We start from the raw sequence: 8107 nt of genomic DNA, 5'->3' as shown, positions 1-8107 counted from the left end.
CCTCTCAGTTATAAAATGCTTCTTCGCTACTCTCAGCTCTTACTCCGATTCTACCCACCAAAACCATCACTCAAAAAAATTTAAAGTCTTTAAAAAAAACTATTTATGTATGTCTGAGTGCTCTGTCTGCATGTACACCTGTTTGCCAAAAGAGGGCATTAGGCCCCACTATAGATGGCTGGGATCCACCATGCAGTTGCTGGGAATTGAACTCAGGACCTCTGGAAAAGTGACCAGTACTCTTAACTGCTGAGCCATCTCTCCAGCCCCCATCACCTAAATATTAAATGGGAGGTGCCTTGCTCTGGAATCCAACGTAACATAATTTCTGGAACTGGGGAAGAAACTGTAGCTTTTATACAGTTTAAGATGACAACCTGCATGCTGGAAGGCCCAGTTAGTGTCTTACAGATAGTGTTATGACTTACTCGCAACAACACGGAACTTAGCTGTTCAGGTCTCTACAGCCTGTCTTGACTGGTCATCAGCACATTGTAGCTATGTAGAGTAGGATCCTGAGGCCTGTTGTTGCCCACTGTAGAAATCTGCTATAATAGTCTTTCTGCAGAATTTCATCATCCCCGATGGCTGGTCTGGGGCTCCGATTTCCGATGATGACATCGAATCAGTAACCATAATCCTCTGGGACATAGATCAGAGTGGGGGCGGGGAAGCAAGGAATCATAGTATGGATAATTAAGCTTAAAAACTTATAAACTCTGGGAAATGGAATTTTGGTCTCAAATGGTTGTCTAATTGCAAAATGACCTCCCTACAAAGGCTATTCTCTGCCAGGAGCTGAAGGCTATAGATATCGCTGTCTCTGTTCATACCTTGGATCCATGGAAAGTCTTGGCCCCTCCCCTAATAATAAAACTCTCTCTCAGCTAGAAACAGGCCAGTTGCTCCTCAAGCAGCCCTTTCGATCCCCATGCCCCTCTCTTTGAAATGCTGCCTTTCATAAATGGTAGCCACAAGACGCTCTCTAAAATGCAACCTGATCTAGAAAGACTGTTGCTGTCTACCTGACAGCAAGACAAGTTACATATTTGGGGCATAGGCTTAACTAAAAATCCCTTCAACCAACAACTCCACGCTCCAGGCCTGCCTCTGGGCCCTGCCTATATATAAGCCGATGGTGTGCGACCTCCCAACTGCACACCAGGCTAATCTCCCACTCAAGAGCGCTTCTAATGGCACCTATTTTGTATACCAGTGGCCTCTTGTCCGGCTACCCCATCAATCACCCCATGTGCCAAGTTGTATACTTAGCTCTAGAGTTTACAGTCATCCGTGGGAAGAAAATAAACCACCAGCTCACCCCTATGTGAACCAAAGGGGATGAAATATTACTTCCACTGCTGTTAGGAGTAACCATGGCAAGAGCTGTGGTCCCAGGAAGAAGGGCCACTGGACTCCAAGTCCGACACAGCCACTTTCCCCAACAAATCAAGGCCAATCTGGCACTGGTACAGAACAGCATTGAAAATCTCCATACTCAGTTGAACTCCCTGGCAGCCACAGTACTATAAAACAGACAAGAGATTAGATTTCACTATGGCAGAAAAGGGAGGTCTGTACTATGAGAGGGGAGGGATGACGTTTCTACACAAATTTATCAGATGTCTAAGGGAGAATGCCAGACAGTTAAAAAACAAACAAACAAACAAACAAACAAACAAACCAGAATTGTGAGTCAGAATATAGCCCCTCCTCCATCCAGATGAACAAGGTTATGGGACACATGGGTAATAGCAATAACCTCCTTTTGGGGGCCCCTCATCATGATTGTTCTAGCTTTAAGTTTTGGTCCTTGTATTTTAAGATTCCTTTCTAATCTGTTTCAGGAAGACTACAATCCCTAACTGAAGACTATGAACTCCTCATAGTCCTGCAACCAGATGATCCCAAAAAAGCCAATAGATAGGCTTAAGGATTAAGGAACTGAGATTCATCTAAAGTCAAAAGACCTTGAACACCCCATTCTTCCCCTCTTTCTTACCGTTATCCCTTCAGAATGAAGCAGTTAGGAAAGAACGGATCCTCCCACTGACAACATTCCTTAGTTGCCCCTAGTTCTTTGTGTAGGCTAAGGCCTTGTGGGCTTTCCCCTGTTCACTTTGGCATACCCATTGTTCTTGATCTTGTTGACGTCATGTTTAGGCGGCCACATTTGTGAAGCCTTATGAGAATAACTTCTGAGTTCCTAAGGGAAAGAGCCTCAACCTAAATCCCTGTTGTCTGGCTCCCACAATTTTTCTGCCCTTTCCTCTGCAATGTTTCCTGAACATTAAGGGCTGGGCTTTTTTTTTTTTTTTTTTTTTTTAGATGTGTTCATTGGTAGTGGGCTACACAACTCTGCATGTTTCTATCTGTTGGAAAGAGAAGTTTCCTTGAGGGGTAAGAACTACAGTTATTTGTTGATATAAAGACAAATATTTAGAGTCTAGTTAGGGATTATGGTGGCACAGTGATGGCTGTGGGTCAACCTCCAAGATCCATGATGTCACTAGCCCTGTGTAGTTGCTAGGTTTCCAGTACTAGGCATGGTTTTCCTCTCGTTGAGTGGGTCTTAACTCCAACTAGAGAGCTGTTGGTTACTTCCAAGGTCCCTGTGCCACTACTGTGCTTCTGGGCCCTGTGTCTAAACTGCATTATATCTTTAACAATAGAGATTTATCTTCCTCCTCTTGGGGCCAACCAAAGGTAATGGTAACAGCCTGTATTTTTGGGGAATCTCTTGGACAACCCTGGACAACAACTCAAAAAAGGGGGCATCTCATACCTGGTGTCAGGGATTTCTCTAGGTGGGCTTTGGCTCTTGGAGGAAGCATTGTGAACTCAGATGAGAAAACTCCAATTAAACTACATATGTTTGTTTATATACTGACATGTCTATTATAGGTTTTTTTATGTAAGTAATTATTCCTTATGACTTTTTAGAGATATTATTATTATTATAGTATTATTTTACCCTCCTTCCTTCTTCTGTATTTCTCTAACTCCATCTCCTTAGAGCCCCCTCTTCCCCATTCCCTCATCAGATTATTTATATCCTGTTATTTTTGTCTCTATTGCTTCCTTATCTCCTACACCAGCAAACGCCTCTTTTTACTTTTTCTGCAGTTACTCCAGGATTCTATTTATTTATTTAATTATTTTATTTGGAGCTATGAGAGTCTTCAGTGAGGGAGAACACGTGATGTTTGTCTTTCTGTGTCTGAGTTACATCACTAATACGAACTTCTCTATTTTAATCCATTTGCCTTCCAAATTCATGATCTTATTTTTCTTTATGGTTGAATGGTATTCCATAGTATGCATGCACCACATACCACATTCTCATCATCCATTTGTAGGTTGAAGGACATCTGTGTTGATTCCATTTCCTAGCTATTGTGAATGGAACGGCAATGAACGTGGATGAGCTCTTTATTAAACTGAACGATGAAATCTTTCCACATTTTTCACAAACCTCAAAGGCACATGGCCTACACATGTGACCAAAATCTCTCATTGCCCTTTGTAAGCACTTAATACATTTTTAAGGCTTCGACAGTGGTTTGTATTTGCCATGTTTTATACGCCATTCAAGAACTTCTTTGTAGCGTTGACATACTCCATCATGAAGCTTTGCGTTGATTTTCTTGCTCTGAACACTCTTATCGAACTTGTCAGTTTTGACTGTGAACATATCCTGGTGCTCCTGAGCCTTGGAGTAAATCATGTTGCCTTTCTGGGAACTCATCGTCTGATCACAGGCTCTTTAGTCATTGCAGCCTTTATGCTACCAAATATCTATGCTTCAGTTCGTACGTTTTTGTTACTCTATACTGTAGAGAGGTAAAGTGCTTCAGAGAGTTCAGAAGTGATTGTGAATACTCACGCAGAGGTGAAGCATCTGTATGCCTTGCCTCTACCGAGACTCAGGGTACACCAGGGAGGAGAGGTGGGAAGAGTGCGTCACAGGATGGGGAGGAGCTCTGCGAAATGCTGTACTCCGGACAGGGCACGGCTGTTGTATACATGAACTCACAGCAGCTGTGGTTACCTGAGGCAGACCGAGCTACTTGAAAATTTCAGCATGGTAGTGAACAGGGCTCCTGAGGCTCCATCTCTAGCCTAAGAACTATTGATAACTGAAGGCTGTGACAGGTGACGGAGTCACTTTTCCTTGAGGGGTGACAAATGGAAGGTTGCCTATGCCTGGGTGGATAACCCCACAACCGTGCACATATGATGTGGATATCATTGATTAGACTTAGTGCCATATAGATCAAAAGACAGAAATTGAAGATGGAAGGAAGATACATTAGAGAAGGAAGCAGGGGTAGTTAGAAGGAAAGAATTAGGAGTGGATATGATTAAGATGTATTTAATGGATCTATGAAAATGTCAAAGAACCAAAACTTTAAAAAAATATACACTAAGGTAAATAGCATAAAGAAAAATATTCGACCAGAAATAAATGGAATACAGAAGGAAAAACAACAGGAACATAAAGCTGAGCTCCTACTTTTGAAAAGTCAACAAAATTGGCAAACCTGTAGTTAGAATAAGAAAAGGAAGATAATACTAATCCTAAATAAAGTCAATAATAATCAAATATAAATAATCAAAACACAAATAATAAAAAGAAATATAACAATCATCATCATCATCATCATCATCATCATCATCATCATCATCATCGTCCTAAACCCCAGCCGCCTCCCCAGCATCTCTCTCCAGATCTTACATTCAGATCATTCACCCCTTTCAGCTTTTCCCGATGCTGTAAGCTAGGAATCAAATGTCAGTCTGGATGTGGCTATTCGGCTTTCTCAGCCCAGATCATCAAAGATGCTGTCCTTTCCCACTGTACAGCCTTGCACTGCTACAGACATCGGTGGCCATAAAGATGAAGATTTACTTGAGTGTATCATCTCTCTGTTATCATCTCCCTATCCAGCCTCTCCAGGCAGGGATAGAGGGTCCCCACAGCTTGCTGGCTAGCAAGAGTAGCTGTATTGGTGAGCTCTGGGTTTGACTGAGAGGTACTGACTCAGTGAGTAGTGGAAAGAGTTGGAGATAACTCCTGTCATCAACCCCTGGTCTCCACAGGCATGTGCATACATGTGCCACATATGCATGTGTGTGCCCTCACACATACATACACAAAACAACACAACACACACACACACACACACACACACACACACACATACGATGAAAGGAAAAAAAAAGGACCCGAAACCATAAGGCTCTTGAAGACGGATTGAAGTTCCATCACATTGGATTTGGTGATAATTTCTTGGGTATGATGTTTATGCATACCGAAAGAAAACAATGAACAGCGAAAAGGCAGTGTATGAATTGGAAGACAGTATTTACAAACCACATATCTGAGGAGTCAATATCTATACTATATAAAGATTTGCTATACATCAATAACAACAATGAAACAAATACCTGATTTAAAATGTCCCAAGAGGGGCTGAAAAGATGGCTCCGAGGTTAAGAGCACTGGCTGCTCTTCCAGAGGTCTTGAGTTCAATTCCCAGCAACCTCATCGTGGCTCACAACCATCTATAATGGGATCTGATGCCCTCTTCTGGTGCGTCTGAAGACTGCTACAGTGTACTCAATCAATCAGTCAATCAATCAAAAAAAAAAAAAAAAAAAAAAAAAGCCCCAAGAGAAAGATGGCTAGACCTAGGGGGCATTTGGGGGTGATGTGGAAACCTAGTGCTGTTGAGACTTCCTGGAACCTGTGAGGGTGATCCTAGGGAGGACTCCTAGTAGCATAGGATATGGAGCCTGAACTGGTCATCATCTCTAACTAGGCAACACTCCCAGTGGTGGGACTGGGACACCAAACCAACCACGAAACTTCGACCTACAATCTGTCCTGCCTGCAAGATGTGACAGAACAGTGGCGGCTCAGAGGTTGTAGGAGTGGCCAACCAAAAACCAGCCTAACCATGAGAGGGAATCCATGCCAGACTGTGCCGGACCTGCCCGCGCGAAGTCGAACATTCCCCGAGCAGGGAGTGAGGAAAAAAAGAGGCAGAGACAAGAGATAGCTAGACTCGGGACGACTGCCGGTGCGTGCTGCCACAGCTCCACATGCATTTTTCATAGCCTTTTTATACCCCATTGTACCGTGGGAAGAAAAGCCACAAGCTAGCAGAAACAATTGCTGAAACATACCTATACAAACTCTTCCCTGTTCCTTCCACCAAGGTCAATAGAACTTTCAGTCCTCACCTTGAGGCTCAAGTGTAGCTCCTCCTATCGTTCCCTGAATGCCTCAGCCGTTCAGACCCTTCCTGCCTTGCTGGACTCTGTGGCTCCGACACCACCAGACACTGCCTGGATAGCCAGGAACAGGAAGCTGGATGGCTCAGAAACCCAGGGCAGAACCAAACACAACTGGCAAAAGAAGAAAAAGAAAGAAAAAGTCAATGAAGTGATTCCCGATAATATTGTACTGCCTTCCTAGGTTGGTGTCCAGTCCGAGAGCTTCCTCCTGTAGCTGATGATCGCAGAGGCAAGTATTATGCAGAGCTTGTGGGAAACCCACAGAAGAGGAGGAGGAAGGATTGTAGGACCCAGAGGGCTTGAGGACACCAGAACACAGCCCACAGAATCAACTAAGCAGGCCTCAGAGGTGCTCACAGAGACTGAAGCAGCAATCGAGGAGCCTGCGTGGGTCTGTGCTAGGTCCACGGCCCTTCTCATTTGAACCACCACAGGCTCTGAGAATGTCGCTAAGAGTATCTCTTCTGTGTTCATCTGCAGTGCACACACTAGTAGAAATGTAACATCAGAGGCTAATGGTATACATCTTTCATCTTGGGGGGACATTGCACTATCATCATCCAAGATGACTATACTACTAGCAGTGTTCTGAGTTTCTGAAACTCCAAATGCTTAGTGGAATTTGTTGTCATCAGTCTTTTTTTTTTAATTTTTTTATTTTTGGTTTTTCTAGACAGGGTTTCTCTGTATAGCCCTGGCTGTCCTGGAACTCACTCTGTAGACCAGGCTGGCCTCGAACTCAAAATCTGCCTGCCTCTGCCTCCCAAGTGCTGGGATTAAAGGCGTGTGCCACCACGCCCAGCTGTCATCAATCTTTTGAAGTGTGAAGCTTTGTGTTGGTGATTATTTAGTGTGCAGCTCCGCAGAACCTCACAGCTTAAAGTAGGCATGCTTTCTTGTGAGCAAGATTTCATTTCACCTTGTAACTCTGTAGTGCCTGGAAAGGAATCCCGCAAGAACATCAAGCTAACAACTGTAACATATCTGCAGAGGACCTAGCACAGACCCACACAGGACTTCAGGACCATCCCTCCAAAATTAACTCCTATGTTGGATGCTTCCTTTATGACCTTGGCCAAGTTTCTGCACTTCCTCCAGTTTCCTCATCTGTGAATGGGCCTGAGAAGGGCAAGAGGTTTGAAGTAGCACTTTGGTCCTTTGTCTGCTATAGCAGAATCGACAGGTTGGACAATTTATAAAGAATAGTTATTACAATGGTTTATAGTTCCCTAACCCACTGGATCCATGATCACCGGATTAAATACTTTCTTTTAGAAAGTGGCTTTGGTTATGGGATTTTGTCACAGCATAGAGAATTAACGAAGACAAGCCCGCCAGTTGACAGAATTCAGTTACCAGCAAACGCCTTTCCTCCTGTAGTGGACTTTACCCTCACATGCTGAGCCAAAACAAACCTTTCCTCCCTTAAGTTGGTTTTAGCAGGTTCTTTGTCAAAGTCTTTGGCAGTGGCCAGATCCTGCCAATGGGGCCTCATGGAAGGTGAGATTTAGGGTCTTTCCTCTCCTCGTGAGGGTGGGGCAATAAGGAAGTCGTCTGCAGCCTCACAGGATTTTAACTGATCTCAGACTTAGAGCTTCCATGCTGTGAATGGGAAGTGACTAAGCTTGAGGCTACCCACTTCTGTGGCCCAAACTGTCCCTTTTGACCCTTAAAAGGAAGAAAAATGTTCCATCCATAGTAGGAAGGAATGAAGAACATTTGTTCATGGAATGGATTTTACAGTGCAACAGAAATGAGCTCTCAGATGCATTTGGGGATGTGGTTTTATTCTTAGGACCATAAT

At 43.7% G+C, this 8107-nt stretch overlaps 1 pseudogene; it reads right to left on the bottom strand.

Moving 5' to 3' along the window:
• Window positions 1-3544: 3544 nt before the first annotated feature.
• On the bottom strand, window positions 3545-3748 carry LOC115064247 (annotated as a pseudogene).
• Between the last annotated feature and the right edge of the window lie 4359 nt (window positions 3749-8107).

The sequence above is a fragment of the Mus pahari genome, chromosome 1 (genome assembly GCF_900095145.1).
Source record: "Mus pahari chromosome 1, PAHARI_EIJ_v1.1, whole genome shotgun sequence".
NCBI lineage: Eukaryota > Metazoa > Chordata > Mammalia > Rodentia > Muridae > Mus > Mus pahari.
Note: the sequence above shows the minus strand (reverse complement) of the source record. Positions and strands in the feature narration are given on the sequence as shown.